The 14,170-nt window shown below is 42.5% G+C and overlaps 1 protein-coding gene and 1 pseudogene across 9 annotated transcripts in view; both read left to right on the top strand.

The window, feature by feature from the left end:
* The window catches only part of LOC128693671 (monocarboxylate transporter 14-like), a 489,471-nt gene that overhangs the window by 245,682 nt on the left and 229,619 nt on the right, over positions 1 to 14,170 (top strand). For 2 of the 9 annotated variants that reach the window (XM_070091225.1, XM_070091220.1), the window contains exon 1: positions 4,634 to 4,716. The exons of 6 other annotated variants lie outside the window; for them this stretch is intronic. The gene's annotated coding sequence lies outside the window, so the exon portion shown is untranslated. Of the gene's footprint in view, positions 1 to 4,629; positions 4,717 to 14,170 lie in introns of those variants that run through there. One more of the 9 variants, XM_070091221.1, reaches the window with a different exon arrangement.
* On the top strand, positions 3,983 to 4,101 carry LOC128693805 (5S ribosomal RNA; annotated as a pseudogene).

Here is a 14,170-nt window from a genome sequence, read left to right as displayed (position 1 = left end):
AAGACAGCAAATCGTCTACACAGCCTGCAGACGAGGTCTTGAATTGTTGTCATGATCATCTCTCAACGGGTTGTAATGAGATCATATTATGTAAACAATAAATTACCCCTAGGGGGTGTTATGTCAGCATATTTCATTCACTGATGGCTGACAGACTTACTTGTGTGGACTCAAAAGTCCGCACCTAACTGCCGACGATAGGTTGATTACAAACTCCTTGCGACTCAAGAACTGCTCAGTCCCCCGTACTACAAGAAATTCGTAACCTACCTTGCTCTTGTAGCGTGAGCTATGGTGTTCTTCACACCTTCGACAGATATTGGTGACTTGATAGAAGCTGAAGTGTCCTTGGATGTCCACGTCTTCCATAGTCTAGGAATACGCACACTGGTACACTATGTTCCACAAGATTTGTCTTTATTGTTCACAATCTTATCACTAAAGAAGCTGATCACACTTCTCTTAAGTGTTTATTGTGTTTTATGAGATACTTTGTTCACACTAATGCACAGATCAGTGTTCTTTGCTGGTTATCCTGGTGTCAGTGTCACTCTCAGTAGAGTGAAAAGTAATCTGAAGACGCCACAATGCCCCATGCCATCACTGCCCCCAGCACAAAGGAAAAGCTGACCTAGTACTTTTTGCTTCCTTGCCACTTCCTCAATGAAGGAAAGCAGAATGTTTAAATCTTGCTGTCTTAAGCATAGACAACAATGTCCACTATCTTTACTATGGTAATAAAGTGGGAGCAGGATTTTCCTTAATTGTCCTGCTAAGGTAAGAGATGTACTGTCTCTTATTAAAATACACTCTGCAACACTGGACTGCAAAGAGCGGCGGTCGCTTGACCAGAGGTCGTATACTGGTACTGCATCTGGGATCAATTACTCGCTGTAGCAGTAAACAAGATATTTGCCCCTTCTGAGAGGGCTGGGCCCCTCAGGGCTGAAGGGGCTGAAGGGGCTGAAGGGGGCTGATACCTCCCTCCTGGAGAAAATTTCTCCACACACACACACACACACACACACACACACACACACACACACACACACACACACACACACAGAACAGCAGGAGGCCAAGGCAAGAGTACGACGAGAGCAATAGAGCGATGGTTGACACACTGGCTACAGTGGCCAGAAGAGCTCATGCATGCAGGGCAAAGCTCCTGATCATGGGTGACTTTAACCACAAGGAGATCGATTGGGAGAACTTGGACCCACATGGGGGCCAAGATACATGGAGGGCTAAGATGATGGAGGTGGTACTGGAAAACTTCATGTGCCAACACGTAAAGGACACTACAAGAGAGAGAGGAGAGGATGAACCAGCAAGGCTGGACTTAGTATTCACCTTGAGTAGTGCAGATATCGAGGACATCACATATGAAAGACCCCTTGGGGCCAGTGACCATGTGGTTTTAAGCTTCGAATACACAGTAGAGCTACAAATGGAGGGAGAAGCAGGAAGGCCAGGACGAATGAAGCCAAACTACAAGAAAGGGGACTACACAGGAATGAGGAACTACCTGAACGGGGTTCAGTGGGACAGAGAACTGGCAGGGAAGCCAGTTAATGAGATGATGGAATATGTAGCAACAAAATGCAAGGAGGCTGAGGAGAGGTTTGTACCCAAGGGTAACAGGATTAATGAAAAAGCCAGGATGAGCCCATGGTTTACCCAAAGGTGCAGGGAGGCAAAAACCAAGTGTGCTAGGGAATGGAAGAAATATAGAAGGCAAAGGACCCAGGAGAATAAGGAGAACAGTCGTAGAGCCAGAAACGAATATGCACAGATAAGAAGGGAGGCCCAAAGACAATATGAAAATGACATAGCAGCGAAAGCCAAATCGGACCCGAAACTGTTGTACAGCCACATCAGGAGGAAAACAATAGTCAAGGACCAGGTAATCAGGCTAAGGAAGGAAGGAGGAGAGACAACAAGAAATGACCGTGAAGTATGTGAAGAACTCAACAAGAGATTCAAAGAAGTGTTCACAGAGGAGACAGAAGGGACTCCAGAAAGACGGAGAGGTGGGGCACACCACCAAGTGCTGGACACAGTGCACACAACCGAGGAAGAAGTGAAGAGGCTTCTGAGTGAGCTAGATACCTCAAAGGCAATGGGGCCAGATAACATCTCCCCATGGGTATTGAGAGAGGGAGCAGAGGCGCTATGTGTACCCCTAACAACAATATTCAATACATCTATCGAAACAGGGAGATTGCCTGAGGCATGGAAGACAGCAAATGTAGTCCCAATCTTTAAAAAAGGAGACAGACATGAAGCATTAAACTACAGACCAGTGTCACTGACATGTATAGTATGCAAAATCATGGAGAAGATTATCAGGAGAAGAGTGGTGGAACACCTAGAAAGGAATGATCTCATCAACAGCAGCCAACATGGTTTCAGGGACGGGAAATCCTGTGTCACAAACCTACTGGAGTTCTTTGACATGGTGACAGCAGTAAGACAAGAGAGAGAGGGGTGGGTGGATTGCATTTTCTTGGACTGCAAGAAGGCGTTTGACACAGTTCCACACAAGAGATTGGTGCAAAAACTGGAGGACGAAGCAGGGATAACAGGGAAGGCACTACAATGGATCAGGGAATACTTGTCAGGAAGACAGCAGCGAGTCATGGTACGTGGCGAGGTGTCAGAGTGGGCACCTGTGACCAGCGGGGTCCCGCAGGGGTCAGTCCTAGGACCAGTACTGTTTCTGGTATTTGTGAACGACATGACGGAAGGAATAGACTCTGAGGTGTCCCTGTTTGCAGATGACGTGAAGTTGATGAGAAGAATTCACTCGATCGAAGACCAGGCAGAACTACAAAGGGATCTGGACAGGCTGCAGACCTGGTCCAGCAATTGGCTCCTGGAGTTCAATCCCACCAAGTGCAAAGTCATGAAGATTGGGGAAGGGCAAAGAAGGCCGCAGACGGAGTACAGTCTAGGGGGTCAGAGATTACAAACCTCACTCAAGGAAAAAGATCTTGGGGTGAGTATAACACCAGGCACATCTCCTGAAGCGCACATCAACCAAATAACTGCTGCAGCATACGGGCGCCTAGCAAACCTCAGAACAGCATTCCGACATCTTAATAAGGAATCATTCAGGACCCTGTACACCATGTATGTTAGGCCCATATTGGAGTATGTGGCACCAGTTTGGAACCCACACCTAGCCAAGCACGTGAAGAAACTAGAGAAAGTGCAAAGGTTTGCAACAAGACTAGTCCCAGAGCTAAGAGGTATGTCCTACGAGGAGAGGTTAAGGGAAATCAACCTGACGACACTGGAGGACAGGAGAGATAGGGGGGACATGATAACGACATACAAAATACTGAGAGGAATTGACAAGGTGGATAAAGACAGGATGTTCCAGAGATTGGACACAGTAACAAGGGGACACAGTTGGAAGCTGAAGACACAGATGAATCACAGGGATGTTAGGAAGTATTTCTTCAGCCACAGAGTAGTCAGTAAGTGGAATAGTTTGGGAAGCAATGTAGTGGAGGCAGGATCCATACATAGCTTTAAGCAGAGGTATGATAAAGCTCACGGCTCAGGGAGAGTGACCTAGTAGCGATCAGTGAAGAGGCGGGGCCAGGAGCTCGGACTCGACCCCCGCAACCTCAACTAGGTGACACACACACACACACACAACACACACACACACATACACACACACACACACACACACACACACACACACACACACACACACACCCCCAAAAATCTCTATATATATATATATATATATATATATATATATATATATATATATATATATATATATATATATATATATATATGTGAGACACTCGCCTCATCTTTCTTCATTAACATTAAATAGTACACCGCATGACACGAATACCTCAAGTGTTAAATTATGACTCCCAAAAGGACTGAGAAAATGCATAACAATTTTTAAATGGCTGCAGCTTTCAGTAGTTAACACACAAGTTACAAGCTTATTGTCAGCTGCCATACCACGTTGAACACACTGCTTCTCGTCCGATTATCAAACTTAAACAACGTTGGGTTTGGTTAGTACTTGGATGGGTGACCGCCTGGGAACACCAAATGCTGCTGACATCAATTTTTAAAGGACTCCAGTGGAAATAAGTCACTTTGACTTTTTTTGGGTTATCCTAGATTCTCTACACATATGCTGCTATGTATGATCATCTGTATAACTGTTTTTGTGTATACCTGAATAAACTTATTATCATATACTTCATCTGCTCGAGGTTCTAACCCCGGACGTTTGTGATCATTGAGCTTCCTATCAAAACACTATCTCCAGCTATTTTTACAAACAGTAAGCAGGTCTTTTATTATATGGGTATTATTGAAGGAGAACTACTATTGTAACACACGTTAAGCTAAGTAAACTCTAAAGTGTGTAGAGTGAATGTAACACCCGCACAACCAGCAGTGACCTTATGATACACAGGAAATCTTAGAGACATGATGCCGCCCGGCTTGGCAACGTTCATCTTTTCTCAGAACTCTCTCCATCCACCCACTGTCAGCCCTCCACCTCTGCTATCCCATCCCTACCTCTGCCCTACCATCCCTCCCCTTCCCTGTAGCCAGGCTCTGACGCGAGTAGCAAGTGTGGGTTTAGTCAGTGTGTGGCGAGTGTTAGGCTCACACACGCATCTTGTATAGTGCTCGCTGGCTTGACTCTGAGGTACATACCTCCAGGTACATACGTATACCGCTGCCGACAGTGACTCCCCACATGCTTCACCATCGTTGTAAAATTATTTTACTTCCCCTCCCTCCCCAGATCTGTCCCAAGTGCTGCCATACGGCACCCTTCTTCCCTTCCCCCAGTGCACCATACATCACAGCCTCGCGTGTGAGGGTACGCTCGTAGCATAATTACTGAGGTGGAAGGTCACAGCCTCACCTGTGCTCTCCACATCCCATTATTACTCAGGAGTACCTTTGTGGGTGGTGTGCTGACAGGCCGTCTCCTCTACTATCACTCAGCAGTGACATCTGCGCCCCCACACACGCGCACACATGCACACACACGCACACATGCACACACACGCACACATGCACACACACCCACACACACGCACAAACACGCACACACACGCACACACACACGCACACACACACGCGCACACATGCACACACACCCACACTCACGCACAAACACACACACACACACACACACACACACACACACACACACACACACACACACACACACACACACATTCTATTTCCATCCGCACACTCGTTTAAACCAAAGTAAAATTATATTTCTGATTCAATCATTACTGAGTTGTATAATACTCTGACAATTTATTTTGATACATAAATAACAAAAAGGCACAATACCGTGACTGGAACGATACACAAATAACCCGCACATAAAAGACAGAAGCTAACCCAAAATATGTCAGAGTGACTTATTATTTGCACTTGGGTCCTGGTAATATACCAGCAGCTAAGCTGTGAGGTACAGTAGAAGTCAGTCTTGATTGTAACCATAACAAATTAAAACGACTAAGTCATCTGCTTGAAAATCAGTTGCAGTACAAAGGTACAGTTGGAATAAAGTAAACTGGTAACTTACATGAACATTAAATAGAGAAAAAAGATTAATATAATAGATACACGTCTTTAATTTTTTCTTCTCCTTATCCTCCTCCTGCCACCTTCATCCCCCTCCCCTACTTCACCACCTTCACCTTCTTCTTCTTCTTCTTCTTCTTCTTCTTCTTCTTCTTCTTCTTCTTCTTCTTCTTCTTCTTCTTCTTGATAGCTTACATTTTTCAATACCTTCATATAATGTTCACAACATATATATATAATAGATCATTTAGGGTCCATCAAATAAACAGGAAACTACTCGTAAAATTATACACTTTCTGGAAGTTAGGAATTCCCCAGCAGTGTGCAGTGTCTCACCATCTGCACTTGTTCATCCCAGGGCCGGGAGCACCTACGCTGTATCTCCACATGATAAGCTGATTATGTCATGTCACAGGTGAAGGTAGCAGTGTGGTGGGTGGCTGATAGTCGTCTTCTGGTAATGACGGACGGGGCCTTCTGATGCTTGTTTGATGTAGTAGTTTTTGTTTTCCTTTTTTTTTTTTAAAGAAATTGTTATATCAGCAGTGTGCTGCTACCTTAATCTATATGATAGTTACATAGTGGGAAGGAATGTTAGCTGTTTCCCTGTCATCACACTGGATGACTTATTGACTCAGTCTGAGCTGAGAGACTTCGGGAGGGTAATATATACATCATTCAGGTGGATTTAGAAAGTACTGCAGCTTTAAAAGTCTGGAAGGCTGTGTGTGTGTGCTCACCTGTTTGTGGTTGCAGGGGTCGAGTCTCAGTTCCTGGCCCCGCCTCTTCCCTGATCGCTACTAGGTCCACTCCCTACCCCAGCAGCCTTATCGTACGTCTTCTTAAAGCAATGTATGGATCCCGTGTGTGTGTGTGTGTGTTGTGTGTGTACTCATTTGTGGTTGCAGGGGTCGATTCACAGCTCCTGGCCCCAGGATTGTTTTTTAAAACAGTTTGTGACAGAGCCAACTAGGGGAAATAACCTCCTTGACTTGGTTCTTGCCAGTAGGGAAACACTAATTAATAATCTTGAGGTTAATGATGAGCTTGGGGAGAGTGATCACAAATCACTCAGTTTTAACATATCATGGAATTCCCCTAATAATGGCAATCAAGTCTCCGTCCCTGACTTTCGCTTGGCTGATTTCATAGGACTGAAAAATTACTTAGGTGGGCTGAACTGGAATGACCTGACTAGGGGTCAGGTAGGTGGTGATGGTTGCCGATATGATGCTTTCCAGGGCATAGTTCTAGCTGCTCAGTCAAATTATGTTCCAAATAGGGAAATCAGATCAAACAAAAATGATCCTAAATGGATGAACAATAGATTAAAATATCTGATTGGTCAAAAGAGAGGCATATATAGGCAAATCAAAAGAGGAGAGGGGCAATTAAGAAATCGATATATTCAGTTAAAGAGAGAAATAAAAAAGGGAATTAGAAAAGCAAAAAGAGATTATGAGGTTAAAGTTGCAAGAGAATCGAAGACTAACCCAAAAGGATTCTTTCAGGTATACAGAAGTAAGATCAGGGACAAGATAGGCCCACTCAAAAGTTCCTCGGGTCAGCTCACTGACAGTGATAAGGAAATGTGTAGAATTTTTAACACATACTTCCTCTCAGTTTTTACACAGGAGGATACCAGCGATATTCCAGTAATGATAAATTATGTAGAACAGGACGATAATAAACTGTGCACTATTAGGGTCACAAGTGACATGGTCCTTAGGCAAATAGATAAATTAAAACCTAACAAATCCCCAGGCCCTGATGAACTGTATGCAAGGGTTCTAAAGGAATGTAAAGAGGAGCTTAGCACACCTTTGGCTAATCTTTTCAACATATCACTACAAACTGGCATGGTGCCAGATAAGTGGAAAATGGCAAATGTGATACCTATTTTCAAAACAGGTGACAGGTCCTTAGCTTCGAACTATAGACCAATAAGCCTAACCTCCATAGTGGGAAAATTTATGGAATCAATAATTGCCGAGGCAGTTCGTAGCCACCTTGAAAAGCATAAATTAATCAACGAATCTCAGCATGGTTTTACAAAGGGGCGTTCCTGCCTTACGAATTTATTAACTTTTTTCACTAAGGTATTTGAGGAGGTAGATCATGGTAATGAATATGATATTGTGTATATGGACTTCAGTAAGGCTTTTGACAGGGTCCCACATCAGAGACTATTGAGGAAAATTAAAGCACATGGAATAGGAGGAGAAATTTTTTCCTGGATAGAGGCATGGTTGACAAATAGGCAGCAGAGAGTTTGCATAAATGGGGAGAAATCAGAGTGGGGAAGCGTCACGAGCGGTGTTCCACAGGGGTCAGTGTTGGGCCCCCTGCTGTTCACAATCTACATAAACGACATAGATGAGGGCATAAAGAGCGACATCGGCAAGTTTGCCGATGACACCAAAATAGGCCGTCGAATTCATTCTGACGAGGACATTCGAGCACTCCAGGAAGATTTGAATAGACTGATGCAGTGGTCGGAGAAGTGGCAGATGCAGTTTAATATAGACAAATGCAAAGTTCTAAATGTTGGACAGGACAATAACCATGCCACATATAAACTAAATAATGTAGATCTTAATATTACGGATTGCGAAAAAGATTTAGGAGTTCTGGTTAGCAGTAATCTGAAACCAAGACAACAGTGCATAAGTGTTCGCAATAAAGCTAATAGAATCCTTGGCTTCATATCAAGAAGCATAAATAATAGGAGTCCTCAGGTTGTTCTTCAACTCTATACATCCTTGGTTAGGCCTCATTTAGATTATGCTGCACAGTTTTGGTCACCGTATTACAGAATGGATATAAATTCTCTGGAAAATGTACAAAGGAGGATGACAAAGATGATCCCATGTATCAGAAACCTTCCCTATGAGGATAGACTAAGGGCCCTGAAACTGCGCTCTCTAGAAAGACGTAGAATTAGGGGGGATATGATTGAGGTTTATAAGTGGAAGACAGGAATAAATAAAGGGGATGTAAATAGTGTGCTGAAAATATCTAGCCTAGACAGGACTCGCAGCAATGGTTTTAAGTTGGAAAAATTCAGATTCAGGAGGGATATAGGAAAGTACTGGTTTGGTAATAGAGTTGTGGATGAGTGGAACAAACTCCCAAGTACCGTTATAGAGGCCAGAACGTTGTGTAGCTTTAAAAATAGGTTGGATAAATACATGAGTAGATGTGGGTGGGTGTGAGTTAGACCTGATAGCTTGTGCTAACAGGTCGGTTGCCGTGTTCCTCCCTTAAGTCAATGTGACCTGACCTGACTAGGTTGGGTGCATTGGCTTAAGCCGGTAGGGACTTGGACCTGCCTCGCATGGGCCAGTAGGCCTTCTGCAGTGTTCCTTCGTTCTTATGTTCTTATGTTCTTATGTATGTTTGTGTGTGTGTGTGTGTTTAAGAGTTCTAAGTATTGTAATCACATAGTTATAGTCACGCCGCCCAGAAATTTAACAGGAAGCTGCGTCATGTGTTATTTATTCACAACACATCCTGATTGTCCATTAACTTTGTTTTGTTCTTGAATAATTTGCCCAAGTGGCTGGCCCAGGGTGGCAAGGTCTCGGCCAGAACACCAAAGTGATCATTAGAGTACACAGGTACTCACAATTAATGTACACGTGTACATGGCTAGTTATGGTTAGCATACACCGCTGGTCAGAATTGCTGTAAACGTGTACACGGCTAGTTATGGGTAGCATGCACCGCTGGTCATAGTGTACACATGTACATGGCTAGTTATGGTTAACGTACACGGCTGGTCATAGTTATTGTACATGCCTGTGTCTGGTCATGGTTAGCGTACAGATGTATGTATATATATATATATGTATTTATATATATATATATATATATATATATATATATATATATATATATATATATATATATATATATATATATAAATACTAAATTACTAAATTTAAAAGAGAAGCTTTCGTTTTTCTTTTTGGGCCACCCTGCCTTGGTGGGATACGGCCAGTGTGTTGAAAGAGTATGTTGAATATATATATATATATATATATATATATATATATATATATATATATATATATATATATATATATATATATATATATATATATATATATATATACACACATCTATATACGTGTATTGTAATCAGTAGGGGTCACTGAAGGACGTTTCTGGAGCTGTGTAATCTGAGTAATGTTAGTTGGGTGTTGCAATTAGCTTATCATCCTGTACTGTGGCAGCCTTGAAATGCCCTATATTGATTTTAAAGGGGATTTGGAAGCAGTGAAGAAAGAGCTGCAGCTTCTCAGGAAGGCTAATAAGAGACTGTAATATGATTACGAAAACCAGAGGGAGAGGACATGTGCAGTAATGAGTGGCAAGTGGTGTGCAGAAAGGGAATGAAAACTAAAATGAAGAAGGTTGAAGAAGCAGGGTTGGAGAGTGTAAATCCTTTCTCTTTACTGTTTGTAGTATCATTAGCGATAGCCTAGGTCAGAAATTATAACCCATGAATATAAGAGTATAATTAGTAGTGGAGACTCTTTAGTTAAATGGACAGAGCATTTTGTAGCATGAATAGTGAGAGGAGACAGGTGTGTTTGCTTGGGGTTGGGATGGACTGTACTCTGGTAGTTAACAGGTTAGTAACACTATGACAGATATTGTGCGTAAGTACATATATCTTTTAAGAGTAAGTACCCAGGATCGTTAGATCATAAGTGTCAGGGACCCAAGACTGTTCAGCAGCGTCCCAGCATACATAAGGGGGATTACCAATAGACCCCTGGCTGTCTTCAAGAGGGAGCTGGACAGGCACCTGAAGTCAGTACCTGTCCAGCCGGTCTGTGGTTGCGTGCGGCCAACAGTAACATGCCTGGTTGATCAGGCCCTGATCCACCTCGAGGCCTCTTCATGTATATTAAGTGTAAGTAGAAGTCTGTAAGATTTACCTGCCATCTTACACGTTCATGAGACGGAAATACCAGCAATCCTGGTGGTGTGCAAAACATATAACGGATTTTCATTTCAAACTCATATGAGAGGATTGTAGTAGCTCCCTGGATGGTTGCTGTCTGCCAGTGCGTCTGAGGTAATGATGTTGGAAACTGTCGGAGAAGGAAACTGCTCGCCACAGATTAATTTAGGGAAGGATTCCAGGTAGATGTTGCGTGCTTCCAAGGAAAGGGCGGGACACTGAATAGATATTTAAGGGGCACGTCAGTTCCCCTGTCTTCTAATAATATGTTATTTTTTCCCCTGTAATCTACTTCGTCCATAATTACTGTTGCATTTGCCGAGAATAACTAAAATATGAATGACCAAAATTCATGTCTTTTCTAAAACCTTTAACAGTCATACATAATTTCAAAGTGGATAGGCCAGTTACATGTAAATTATGCGTATTCGCTTCCAGGGGTCACTGCCCCCGTGGCCCGGTGCCAGATCAGACCTCCTGGTTGCTTGCCTGATCGATCAGGGTGTTAGTGCCTACTACCCGCAGCCTATTGTATTCAACACAACCCGGCTGAAGATGAACTGATTTAAGAAATTTGTCGAGTTCCATCTTGAAGAGAGCTAGAGATTTGTTAGTAATCCCCTTTATTCATGAAGGAAAGGTGCTGAAAAGTCGCGGGCCTTTTACACTTATTGAACTCTTTCTCAGTGTGCTCAACGTTCTGTTAAGTAGTTTGAGTTTGTCTTTTACTCCATTTCTGTTTTTATGTCTTCAGTCTTTCTGCATCATAGTATCTGAAATTTGTCTTCACTGAACATTATTTTGTTGCAGTGGCCCACTGGAAGACTTAGTTGATATCATCTTTGAGGTTCGCTTTGTCTTCAGTAGATACTACTCTGATACAAGTTCTGGTATCGTCTGCAAAGGATAATACAGAGCTATTATTTATATTACTGTCTATGTCAGATATGGGAATGAGAAAGAGAAGTGGGGCGAGTATTGTGCCTTGGGGAACAGAGCTCTTCACTATACCCATCTCTGATTTCACTCCGTTTAGTATTACTTTTTGGGTTATGCTGGTTAAAAAGTTAAATATACAACTGCCTGCTTTTGCCGCTATTCCTTTTGCTCACAAAATGCTTAGAATTGGCAAAAATGCTTAAAATTGCCACAAGGTTGCACTTGTGGCAATTTTGCTTGTCTTTGGGGTAATTTTGCTCGTCCAAGACCATATCGTAGTGCTCCAACTAGTGCGAGAGGCAGGAGTAACTTGTTCTGAGCCCATGCTGACCTGGGTTGTGCAACTACTGGGATTCCATGTGATTGGCAGTCTTGCTTTTTAAGACCTTCAAAAAATGTTGATGATGTGGAACTTCAGCGCTATCAGTCTGTAGCTTTTTACAATCGCATTACTGTCACCTTTGTGGAGTGGGGCAATAAGTGATTTTTAAAGACTGTAGGATGACTTCGTTGTGCCGGCTCCTTCTCCACGAATATTTAAGGCGCGTGATAATGGCTTCTTGGAGCTCTTGATGAATATAGAGTTCCATGAATCAGGGCCGAGGCCAAAGTTCATGTGTATGCAATCACTGGCTTCTTCAGAGTCAAGTGGAGTCAGGATTATATCAGATTACGGACATGACTTTTTCCTTATCTCTCTCTCATATGGGAGATTCCTTATACACTGAATCGGCTTTGTCATCCTTCTCTTTATGTACTCCAATGAGTTTATATCCTGTCCCAGTCATTGTTCCTACTCCAGCATTACCAGCATTACAGTTAATGAATTTATTGTTACAAATAGCCAGGGCGCAAGACGGGAACTATGCGAACTAAGACATTGCATATGCATGACACATAATATTGCAATAACCGAGAGTTGAGACATGCATGCTGAGTGCCACGTACTCGTCTGTAAACTACTCCACACTGATAGAAACAACAGGTGGGGAATGGTCATCTTTAAAAGAGGAAAGTTGATTGTGCATCAACTAAGACATAAAAGCTGAAGGAGCAGACACAGAATGTGTTTACTTGTGGTCTAAACCTCCGTAATAGACACCAATAAATTGGTTTAGAAACACACTTGAACAAACACCAGAACATATTTGTTAGAAAACATTTCAGTCCTGGGACCTTAATCACTTCTAACATAGAGGTTAAAAAGTCAGTATATATAGGCAGAGAGTGAGGTGTGAGTGACGCATGGTGGCCTGAAGAATGTCATATTGGGATGAGGACAGGTAAACAGTGTGATCACGTGGCCCCCGTGGGCCTAGTCTCAGATGAAGCCTTGTGGTTAATGGCTTGATCAACCAGGCTTTTAGCATTATATATAACTCCTAAAGCCGAGAAAGGCTCCATGGTAAACATCTGGACAACAGAACTGTGGAGGCTTCTAGATAAAAATAGTTTCAATAAAAGATTATAATTTCAGTCAGACTGACTAGAGCATTTTAACGTGAATCTAGACATCTTTGAATTAATCTAACATTACATTTTAAGATAGTTTGTAACGGAATAAAGTGGAGGTAATAACTTGTTAGACTTGTTTATTCTTAATAAGGAAAGCAAGATGACTGCTACCCTGACTGAGGAGCACTGAGAGATGACAGTGAAGTTGGTTGTCAGTATATCAGTAGGCATGAAGAATTAGACACACGTGCAACATCTGGGTATCTTTACTGCAGACGTTTCGCCATCCAGTGGCTTTATCAATATAAATTCAAGGACATAATTGGAAGACAGTAGAACTATATACAAAAAAAGATGAGGTAATGAGTCCCTCAGCCTTGGAGGCGTTTATAAGACGCCAGTATATGAACGTCAGTCTTCATGCCTGTGCTTGAGACTCTTCAAGACTACGGTGCTCTTCACCAACTCCAAGACTGAGGGACTCATTACCTCGTGTTTTGTATATAGTTATACTGTGTTTCCATTATGTCTTTGAATTTGTATTGATAAAACCACTGGATGGCGAAACGTCTACAATGAAGATACCCAGATGTTGCACATGTGTCTAACTAATTCTTCATCTTGTAGGTACTGTATATCACATATATACATCAGTAAGTATCCCACAAGGTATACATCAGTAAGTATCCCACAAGGTATACATCAGTAAGTATCCCACAAGGATTGACTGTTTTTTTGTTCTTCCTCAAACGTTCTCAATTATGACTTCAGCTCGGCTTCAAATTTTCAATTATTTTGTGCTGTAGGGAAAGAGTGAATCAGTTATTAACATGTGTTGGATAGAGTGTTGGTTACAGGTGGTGATTACAGGCGTTGGTCACAGCTGTTAACTACTGGTGTTAGCTACAGGTGTTGGCTACATGGGTTAGTTGCAGGTGTTAGGAGAAATTGTGTGAGGAAGGAGTGTTTGAGAAGGAAGTGTGTGAATAGTATGGTAGAGTGAGTGAGTTGTGAGAGAGGAGAGAGAGCTAGGTGTTGTGGTCTACCTCGCTCACCACACTGATTGATTACTTCACTAAGATAAGCCTACTAACTTCACCGGAGTTATTAAGGTTGGGTCTCTGCACACCGCCAGTCACTCATGTACACTTGTATGATAAAATACAGACTTTTTGTAAGCTTTCAATGTATGTTCAC

This window comes from Cherax quadricarinatus, chromosome 34, assembly GCF_038502225.1.
Source record: "Cherax quadricarinatus isolate ZL_2023a chromosome 34, ASM3850222v1, whole genome shotgun sequence".
NCBI classification, from domain to species: Eukaryota; Metazoa; Arthropoda; class Malacostraca; order Decapoda; family Parastacidae; genus Cherax; species Cherax quadricarinatus.
Note: the sequence above shows the minus strand (reverse complement) of the source record. Positions and strands in the feature narration are given on the sequence as shown.